Genomic DNA, 11,248 nt, shown 5'->3' on the forward strand with positions numbered 1-11,248 from the left:
AAACAATGGCAGTGCCATTAACATGCAGATATTCAGATGTAGCCATGTTCATCCAAAGTATTAATGATGAGAAATTCTAAGGAAATTTATCATCTCCTTTAATATACATATTAAAAAACAACGCATTTACGGCTTTGAAAACTTTTTAGTTGCTCATCCGTGACAGAAAAACGTCACTCTCCTCTCTACCTTGACAAACTTTTCCACCTGAAGAACTCCCAGCTTATTTTAGAATGAGCGAAGCCTGATCCCATTTGGGAATTATCAGAAATTTATGAACACTTTCATACCTCTTCTGCAGAACTTCTGGAACAAGAGGTGAACGTTCCATTACTCACAGAAATATTCTCTGTATTTCACAGCAGCAGATTCTCCTCAGGAGCTGGCCTGCAGAACCAGAGTCACCCTCACGTTTACTCCCCATTCCAGGGGGATTCTGAGACAAACCCAGAGTTAGTGAATTTTTCAGCCTTTCTGTCTCTAATCCACACAGTTCTGGCACCTGCTGAAAAACAGAGTGAAAGAACTTCCATGAAATGAGAAAAAACAGAATAGAATTTGTCCTGCTGGAGAAAATTGGAACATTTAAGTCTTCCATCTCCAGCTCAGTTTGAGACTTGAAATATAACATCATTATAACTTTATAGCTGGAATAGCCTGTTAAGATCACCTAACTATTGCTTTATTTGTGTACTATTTAATGTTAGAGTTTATCGCTCGAAATGTCAATTCTTATTTACAAGATTTTTCTCCTTCAGTAAATCTCATCTACAATAACTGTGTCATTATCTGCTGTCTGTTGCCTTCAGTAAAACAATTCTTTTTCCTACCAACTACTCAAAATGTTATATTATGAGAATAACCCAAAATGATGCAATTCATCAGTACAGAGTTATAAACAAATCAACTTTAAGGAAACCACTTTTTAGAAAACAGATTCAAAGAATAGAAAATAAGTAAAGTCTGCCAAGAAATGCTGATTTTAAAACTAAATACTTCTTCATGCAAATGAGGAATGAAAAACTGATAGGAAAGAAATGTTTCTCAATTACCTTATCCATGCAATTTAACTTCAAAGAGACTTTGTATTGTTATTTGTCAGACATTTGACAAATGATTCCTGGCTCGCCATGGCAGAAAATATCACAGCAATTATGGGAAATAGTTTTCCAGCAAAGAACCATTTCACAAGTAAAACACCGAACTCTGTTTCTATTGGGTTTTTATTATAGCTTCTCCAATTCTTCCTCAATCATTCATAACAGCTCAGCTTGATTAAACTTTGTGTTATCTCCAGAAAGTTGCTTTAATGTCTGGATTTTGCCAGGTAGAATGACCTGAAAGAATCCCCAGTGATAATCAGTCCTGCTTCGTACCGTCATCTCAAAATTTAAATTTGAGGAAAAAACCACAAAATCTACTTTTGGCTTTTTTTGTTGTTGGTGGTTTTTTGTTTTTTGGGGTTTTTTGATTTTTTTTTTTTAAATTCCTATGATTAGTAGTGAAGGGAAGGAGAAATCCATTTGCTGTGCTTCCAGACCATTGAAAATTAGGCTTGAAGAACCCACAGGTTCCTAAACTTTATGGAGACACATAACACTCAAAGTACATTGAAATCTTCTCCAGGAGGTGCTTTCTCAGAGAAGAACTCCTGGTGATTTGCAGTGGTCAAGACATGAAATAGCCTCAGCTCACAGATTGGTATTTACACTGTGAAAGTCCAAAAGAAAATTTAACATCTCCTAAAAGGTGGAAAACGTTGTCTATACAAACTGATGGTTGTTAATTCCTTTTTTCCCAAGTTTTTCACACACATTCTGCCTCACAGAATGAGCTAGGTTGGGAAAGGCAGCCCTCCACAGTTTTGGGGGAGGTGATGCTACCTTCAGTTGGGTGATCAGAGCTTCCACTGTTCCTTCACATTCCCAAAACATCTCAAGGCATAAAATTGGTTCTTGACGTTGCAAATCAAGCTGCTCACGCACATCACATTCACAGCTTTTCTTTAAATACCATCTGTCAGTTCTTAAAGTGGGGTGGAAACTGCTGCCTGCCTTCCTTGGAATGCTGAAGGGCCTGAATCTACAGAGAAATGCCTGAGAGCCAAACCATAAAGGTTGTGAAAATTCAGAACAACAAAATCACCTTATTTTTAAAATTATAACAGAAACCTAACCGTGGAGCTCAGAGTATTTTTAATTAATAAGCCTGACAACGACAGCGATCACGCTTTAACAAAAAACCGGGGAGTACAAATTATTTGTGAGATTAGTTTGCAACACGCTCATCAAAATTTTTGCAAAGTTTTAGAAAAGTCTCTGAGCAAGTGAGTTACTTCTTGTGCTAAGCATAATGAGCTATAATTGAAATGATTTGTTTCTTCCATTACAATGATGAGTATCACAGAGACACACTGCAGATACAAGCAAACATTTGAATTCTCTATCAATAACGTGCTCTTACTTTGCTGCATTTCATTAGATAGACAGTCACCTGAGTTATTATAAAGCAAGAAATTACCCAGGCTTAAACCCAAAGCAACTTCAATTATCCCTTTATTCCAGGCATTTGAGGTACTTAGTTATTCTTTCAGATTCTATTAAGACATTATTGCTGCTTTATTGCCAGTAAAACAGTATGTTTTCAAGGCTTTCTAATAAGGTGCCAAAGGAACATCTGTATGTGCAACAAGCTGTTTGGTGTTTCCCTGGGAGATTTGTCACTTGTGCTGAGTTCAACAAAACCCATACATCTGTGGCTAGAAATGTGTGTGCCAGGACATGCACTACACTGTGCTGTATTCATATTTCATATTTATAAATATTCATTGGGGAAATTTCCATGCAAATATCATTAGCGGTGGTCTGTCTTCTGTAAATAAGCTTTTAGAGTACAAATCACATTTGGAGGGTTATTAGAGCTTCCAAAAGCAAAGGCATCTCAAGGATTCTTACTTCTCAAAGGCAAAAGCACTTTTGAAGCCCACGTTTATTGGTTATTGCTGCTGGGGTCATCAGCTTCCAGCTCTGATGGAGTTCCACCAAAGGATCATTTCCCAATGCACTTTTCTCTGTCTCTAGCCCAACACCTGCTTCTCCAAAACTCTGCAGGAAAGCAGCAAGAAATGGTGGATCTGGCCCTCAAAGGATTGCTGGGAGTCTTTGCAGAACCTGCTCTCCAAGTTAGACTCCAAGGACTAAGAAATGAAATAAAGACAGAGGACAGGAGTGTGATGCTGGTTATTGCAGAGATTCTGCTGCATAACCAGGGACATGCAGCATGACAAACACCACAGCTCCAGAACGATATAAAGAACCATTCAGGACTGAAATCTTTCCCTCTTTACAGAAAAAAAAAAGTGTTAAAAAAGCCATATTTCACCATGGACAAATGCTGAAGGGTCAAAGCAGAGCAGCGCAATGCTCCCTTCCCAATGGACCCAAGGAAGTTTGATGTAAAAATGCTCCCAGTGTACTTGACTAAAAATCCTATTTATTCCAGAGGTTTGTAAAAGTTTGCTCACAGTCATTAAACAGAAGCATTTAAGAGATAACAGGCAGAAAAAAGCATCTTGGTGGTTATAATGGAATGAGCCTTCCCTGCTCTCTGTGAAAAACACAATTTCTCTTAGGTTACCTCTAATAGAAATTAAAAAAACACAAACACTTTGAAGGTTTCCTATTAAAAAAAAAAAATCTGAGAATTTCCTAAAAATACATCAGTATCAAGAACAAAAACAACAGAAACCCCACCAAAACCCCAAACCAAAAATGCACATTTAAATCAGAGAGCCAGATTGGAAATGGAAGCAGAAATAAATCAATGTATCACTTTGGTACTTCTTCCCATTTAGAGTTTGTCTTGGTTGGATGCATTTAATGCTGGTATTAACCACAATCCAGAGCAGTGGCCAGATTACACTGGGGATCCAAGAGCAGTGACATTTTCACAGCTCCTTCAGCTGAGAACAAGCAAGCTCTCCTCCAACAAGATGGCAATCACATCCAGGAATTTCTGTCCCACTAATATTTTGGTTTTCCCTCAACCTTTCCACCCAGGCAGAAGCATCAGAATCCAAAAATATCTAACAATAAATCAGCATAAACGTTCTGCATGTTCTGCTCACTTCTGGTCTGGCTGTTGTTGATGTTTTTATTTACATAATTAATTACCACAGAAGCTCTAACAAAATAATAAACACTCAATAATTCAAAATATTTACCAAAAAAATCAATTATTTCAATCACACACAGGCTCTGAGTTGCTTTATAGTCACCGTTCCTATAAAAGTGAAATGTCTGAGTCACTCTCACTTTGATTATAATTGGGAAATGAAAGTACTGTGACTCTTAGTCTAATTACTTATTTAAGTAATTGCCTTTAAGAACCATAATGATTCAGTGTCTGCTTATCTAAAAATATGTTTCCACGACCAAATCATTTGTGCTAACAGCCAGCAAACTTTGTGAATTATGAACATCTGTCCACAAACGCACACAAGATAAGGATGCACAATTGCCAATGCCAGTGGGGAAAAGAGAAGTGCAGCAGGTTAAGGAAGCAGCACGAGGGGCTGTGGGGTTCCAAGAGTGAGATTTGGGCTGGCACTGCAGCAGAGCTACACCCCAGTAATTCTGTTTAACTGCACAGCTCTGCAGATGTTCCCTCTGCTTCTCTCACCTCCAACAGCAGCGATGGGCTGGTGCAACTGCCAGCAAGAAAAACATCTTGGAAGTACCCTGAGAGTGAGAGGTTCTGCTCTTCTCATGTTTGCCATCTTTGTTTCTGCCTAAATTGCTTTAAAAAAAAAAGGCATTTTTATTAATTTCTTCACTAGAACATACTGTGCTGACAACTTGGAATAAACACTGAATAAAGCAGATGAAGGCTGAATAAAGTAGATGTCAATGAAACCACCAGGAAGAAGAAATTAAGAAAAGTTAAGAAATTATAAAAATTATACAAATTCTAAAAAAGTTAAGAAATAAAGTTAAGAAATTATATCAATATAAAGTTTGATTCCATTAACAATTCCAAGGCTATAGTCCTATCAAGTGTCCTAAATTACAACATTATTGCAATTCATCTGGCATTACCAGTCAGATCCTGCCAGCATGTGGCCTGTACACAGTTCAGGCTTAATTAATTCCTCCCAACTTCTATTGCCCTGAAGAACAGTTCCAAAGAATAATCCCAGAGGACCAAAGCATTGCAATTCAAGAATTCACATGAGATTGGTGTAACTCTTACAGAGACCAATTACACGAAAGCAAAAAAAAGTTATCTTGAATATCATATGGCAGCATGAAAAATTAGCTCTCTAAAATTTGAATGTAAGAAATGAAGATTTTTCTAAAGTGAAATAATAACCTGTGATATCCAAGTGTTTTCAGTGTATAAGCAAAACTACTTCCTGCACATTGCATTTATTTAATTAATAATACATTTAATATTTATTTGTAGCACTGATTATGGAAATGGTGTGGTTTATACTCCCTACTGATTGTGCTGAAATGCCATCCATTCTTCCCCAATCCTAGAGAGGTTTTCAAAACAGTGACAAACACAGCTTTGACTCCCAGGATGGGCAATATTCCAATAACACAGACCAAAGGATTATGAGTTACATATCCAAATTGGAGTCATAAATCCAGTGGTGGAAAAACAAAATCAAGTTCTCCCATTTTAGTAAACTCACAGTGAGATCTACAGCACAGGTACACTGATTTCTGTAGCATGGACCTAAATAAACATCCTGTGTGCTTTCTTCTGAGGGAAAGGAGAACCTAAACAAAAAGAAAAGGTGAATATCAGTCATCTTCTCACTGATCTCATGAAAACTCAAATATGTATGCTGATAGATGGATGTGTTTGGGAACACAGAACATTCTAAAAGACACCTAAAGTTAGCAGAAGGTGTAAATATTTGCAGAAAACCTCCCCTATTACAGCATTATTAAGCTATTGTATTATTTGATACAATTTTCCTGTCTTTCCTAATTTGCTAGGAACTGTACTCACTTCAGCTGGAAAAAAAATACTGTAAATTTAGAGGTGCAATTTTCCCATCTTGTATTCCCAGGAAAAAGAAATACCCATTGAATAACTACACACATTCTACAGCTGTAAACCCCTTACAATACAGTCTATTTTTACAGAAGATTTATTCCTCCTATTCACAATTCCTGGTTTATTTATTTTTTTTTTTATTAGTTATGCCAGATAACCAATTGCCAAGGAATTCATAGCTTGTAAGGCCTGGAAGTAATGCATCTTAATTTCACTGTGGACTTTTCTTTCTTTCTCACCTGAACAGAGAAATACCAAATCACTGAAATTTATTATCCAGAAATCCTTGCCTATTGGAGTCACTTTAGCAAAAAAGCCAATTTATTTAAATTAAATAAACCCCAGCATTTATCAAGCATTTTTTCAAAGCCAGGTCAGCACCAGTGAAGATGCATAGTCCACTTTACATTTTCATATTTAGAAAGCTTGAAATCCATTTACATCAATGAGCAGAGCCACTTTGCATGAACTAAGAAGCAACAGCCCATGACAGCAGTCAATCTCAGAGTTTCTCATGTGGGAAGCATTCACAAGTCAATAGGACTCACTTCATAGAAACCCTGTGATTAAAATGAGCTCAAATTTTGCAATATGTCTGTATATCAGGAGGAGAAAGGTCTCTAGTGCCTTTTTCTTTTCTGTTTGTAGTTAATTTTCATGTCAAACCTTTAGTTTACACTACTTAAACAAGCAAACTACAGCAGAACAATGAGGAGAAAGCACAAGGTGTGATGGGGAGACGATTGCCACATAGGAGCTGCTTTTTGGGGAGCTGTGGAACACAGCCAGGTAGGACTGAGCTGTTTGAAACAGCACAGAGAACAAATCCTGCTCTATAAAGAGAGGAACTGCCCAAAATTGGGACTTTGCCATCCCTGGAAGTGTCCAAGGCCAGGCTGGAGCGCCCTGGGCTGCTGGAAGGGCTCCCCGCCCATGGCTGGAACCTCAAGATCCCCTCCAACCCCAACCATTCCACGATCCTGAATGATTTCAAGCTCCTTTACTGCCCTAATCAGGGCGGCAGTTCACCAAGGCACGGCCAGAGCTGTTTCTGGTGATGAAAATGGTGAGATTTGTGTCTGTGAGCAGCCCAGCAGGGCCCGGAGCCTGGCTGCTGGTGTTTGTGAGGCACCAGGGAGGGCACATCCACCCTCACAGCAGCAGGGAGAATTAATCAGACGTGGATGGATGTTCCTCTTTTAATTCCCATTTGCGTTTTCAAATAATTTTTCACATGATGAGTCCACAGCCCCTGCAGATTAGCATTTTATACTTAATAGACTAAGATTTTAGGGCACCCCAAGGGCTGATAATTAAGGTTAATAAGGTCTGTGGTCTGCTCCAGCCCATCTCCTTCGAGGTAAATAACTGGGTTCATACTGCTTTATATTACATTTTCCATCTCACTGATAAAATTAGCATTTCATAATCTGTGTAAACATCCCTCTAAAGCTGTAGGGTTTGCTAGCCATGCTGGTATCACTTCAAAATCCAGATTCCCACCAAAGACAATTGGTTAAGGCTTGCAGACACGAATTTTAAATCATCTGTGCTATAACCAAATCTGGTTCTTGACACATCCTTTTGAGCACAGATCCCTCCTCTGGCATCTCCAAGTCTGCTCTAGATTTTCTATTAACCCTCCTGCTTTTCTGACTGCTGTAACTCCTAACTGATCAAACCACCTCACACTCATTATCCTCAAAACCTGTTCACTGAAGTTCAGAATAGTTTTATTCACTTTATTTTACATCAACTTTTCCCATGAAGCTCCAGCCTGCTCTGCAAGGGCTTTGGAAGAGATTATCCATGTGTGCATTTCCCTGCAGAACACACTGTAACTCCTGAGGATTTGAAAAGCTGCACAAGAAAAACTAAAAAAAAAATCAGCTATAAAGCCTTATCTTCAGAATTTTGGTCATTCCAAGCAGAAATCCATTGGGCTCTTCACTGTCCTGACATGGAGGTCTTGGCTCTGGTTATTTTAGCTGTGCCCCCGTGTCTGGCAGCCCATCACTTTCAAAGCATTTGGATTAATGAGAAAAAACCATTCCATATCTATATATATATATTAATATCTAATCTATATCATCTATATCTATGTCTATATCATCTATATCTATTTACAGATAAATATTTTTACATCTATATCATCTATATCTATATAATGTATTTTTGTGGGTATTTATGGGGTGTTCTCTCCTTCCTCTTAGATTTTGAGTTGATCAAGCAAAGATACAGACAAATTATAATCTCTCTTTAGAAATAATCCAGCTTTAATCAAAACTCATCTAATTTCAGGAGATTACCCTATTAATGAAGTAAACTACAAATCTGTAAACTTGCAATCGACCATCAAGGCTGTATTTGAGATGTATTTAAGCATTTGTGAAGGTTAAAGGGTAACTGTGTTGTACTTACCCAACCTGCCAGCATAATGAGCTGGCACCCCTTGAATATGCTTTGCATTATGTTCCTCCCACTTTGCAGCTTTTAAAACACAATGTTATTAGTGGATCTGTTAATCCAAGAAGAACACCAGAGCTAATTATGTGAAAAATGTTAAATTGCTGGGAAAATAAGTTACTGAAGTCAGCAGTTGTTCTTTTTCACACTCCCAGCACATCCCAGGATGGCATCTCGAGCAGCAATTAGTTTTGTCAGGGCAGCTGAAATCAAACACACCAAGATGTCATTTTTGCCATATTAAGAAACATTATTAATAAAGAAATTATAGCAAGTTGTCATAGACTACCCAATTACTGGAATAACAATCCTGTTCTCCCAAAACTCAGGGGAAGGTCTTCACAACACCGAGGTGGCAGAAGAAAACACTGAAATTCTTTTCACTTTCTTCAAGTGAAAAGGGAGCCAAGAGCATTGCTGTTGCTGCCTGGCTGCTTGGGAGTGTTGAGAACAGACAGAACAAGAACACAAAATTCATTTGTATCCTGCAAAAACCGGCGTCAGATCAAAACCAGTTAGAGCCAAAGCTTTATATTTTATCCTGCATGCAGAGGCACATTAATAGTAATGACGAGGATGATGACAAAACATCTCCCACAACGTGACACAACCAAGCCTGGTATTGTAATTATAAAATACCAATGGTGTTCCTTGGCAAGGAATAATGTCTTGCCTCAGCAAACTTCCTGTAAGATTTCTCATGTTTGCTATCTGTTTATGCAACGTGAGGCTGCACAGAAGCTTAAATGTGACAAGATCCTCTTTATCTGCCCAGGTATTTCGTGCATCCTGATCACTGTGACACCCATCTGTCAAATATTAATTGTCGCTAATCCTGCTGCCAAGTCCTTATTAGAATCACAATAATTAAAGCAATTAACAATACAAATAAAATAAATTTCTTATCAATTAAGAGTTGAAATATTAGAAGCAATCGTCAACAGACATTAACTAGAAAAAAATGCACTAATTGATAGCAGAGCCCAAAATTGTTTAAATTATTAAGCTGGGAGTTTCTTCATATCAAGGACTCCAAAAACTAGCTGTGACACTTAATCATACAGAAATCCCTTTTGGATTTTTGTATAAACTGGTAACTTTAGGGGGAAAATATCTGAGATACTGAGAGGTTGCACTGAATTTCTCAAACATTTTTAGACAATAAATTATTTCAAATATTTAAATATTTGAATAACTTTAAAATAAGAAGCATTCTGAGAGAAACACATTGGCTTTGAATAAAAAAAAAAATTTCAGTCATTTCAAATGAATATTCTTCGGAGTGGGAAGGCAAGGCATGGAGTTGCAGCTGCAGAACACGTCCTGTTGCTTTCCCACACTTTCAGGTTCGAGGTTAATGCAGCAGGAACGGGGGTCACCCTCATCCAGTAACACAGATAACCCCTCCAAGCTTCTCACTGGCTCCAGTGGCTGCTACCTACGAGACTCAAATTAAAGCCACTTCCCCTTCCCTGGGGTTAATTGTGTGCTTTGCCTCCATAACTTTCCCCCGCTCAGAGCTCCTCTCCAAAGCGTGGAAAATGAAAATCACTGGTGAGGTTCTCAGCCACGGACACCAGGGGCAATGACCGGCTCATTAACAACTCATTTACTGCCTTCAAAGCCCAGCCATAGTTCAACCAATATTGATCAAACACATGCAAAGAAGAAAAGGACCTACAAGATAACAATCCCACTGGATTCACAAAGAGTTTTATAATAAATACTTTTCAACTTCACTGGTGACTCCTCCTGCGAATGAAATTTGTTATAAAAGTTTTTTCTTCTCATAATGTCACTGTGACTATCATCAGGGATTCAAAGGAACTGCATGCTTAGAAGAATTAAAATATTTATGCCATATTTCTCCCTCTCATCTCTGATAACTTCTCAAAGTGTAAACTAATCTGATAGCACCATGAATATTTATATATTGCTCGGCGGGGAAAATTAATGTAAATTAAACAACTGATAAGGCTGGTAATATTTGTGGTATCCATATTCTCACAAATCATTCCCATGTTAGCCTGGGCTCTAGGAAATGTTCCTGTTGGGCTGTCACACATCAGGGCTTGTTTGGCATCTGCAGAAAAGATCATTTCCTTGCAGGGAGCCGCAAATACAGACATCCAGTTCCAGCCTTTCAGAAATAGAAGTGGCAACCATGAAGAAATTATTCCATCTTTTGTATGCAGTAAAGCAGACAGTTCCTGTTAGGTTATATATCCTCTAAGATTACAGTTAGCACAGACAAAATTATTATCTGAAGCAATGGAAGTAAGAAAACAGATCTTCGGGAATGGATATTAAAAATAGAGGTGTTAAGCCAGATTCAAAACACCATGAAAAGCAGCTTTTAAGAAACCCAAAGAAAAGTTACGCCTTCAAAAATTTTTATCAAATTTTTAACAAGATCTGCATTTTAATCACTTTTGGGAACACTTGACTTTGCTGTGCACTAAAGAACTGCTGATAATTTCAGTCAAAGAACGTGTCACTGAAGATGAAAGCCAAGAATGCAGCCTGAATTTGTGTCAGACAACAGCAAGGTGATATTTTGGATAGGATTAGCTTCATCTGTTTGGGCTCACAGCAGCCAACATCCCCAAAATTCACTCACATCACTGGAGTCCCACTCTGGAGGACTCTGAAATACTCAGATGTCATCCCCATTTCTATCAAACACTGTCACGAGGAACCAAGATAAATCTTC

General features: G+C 38.1%; 1 long non-coding RNA gene across 1 annotated transcript; it reads right to left on the reverse strand.

Moving 5' to 3' along the window:
* Positions 1–405: 405 nt before the first annotated feature.
* On the reverse strand, positions 406–5,742 carry LOC131564081 (uncharacterized). The gene is made up of 3 exons (XR_009275355.1): positions 5,699–5,742; positions 4,681–4,797; positions 406–505 (listed from the first exon to the last, which is right to left on the reverse strand). It is a non-coding gene; the product is annotated as an uncharacterized LOC131564081 (long non-coding RNA).
* Positions 5,743–11,248: the final 5,506 nt, after the last annotated feature.

The sequence above is a fragment of the Ammospiza caudacuta genome, chromosome 14 (assembly GCF_027887145.1).
Source record: "Ammospiza caudacuta isolate bAmmCau1 chromosome 14, bAmmCau1.pri, whole genome shotgun sequence".
NCBI classification, from domain to species: Eukaryota; Metazoa; Chordata; class Aves; order Passeriformes; family Passerellidae; genus Ammospiza; species Ammospiza caudacuta.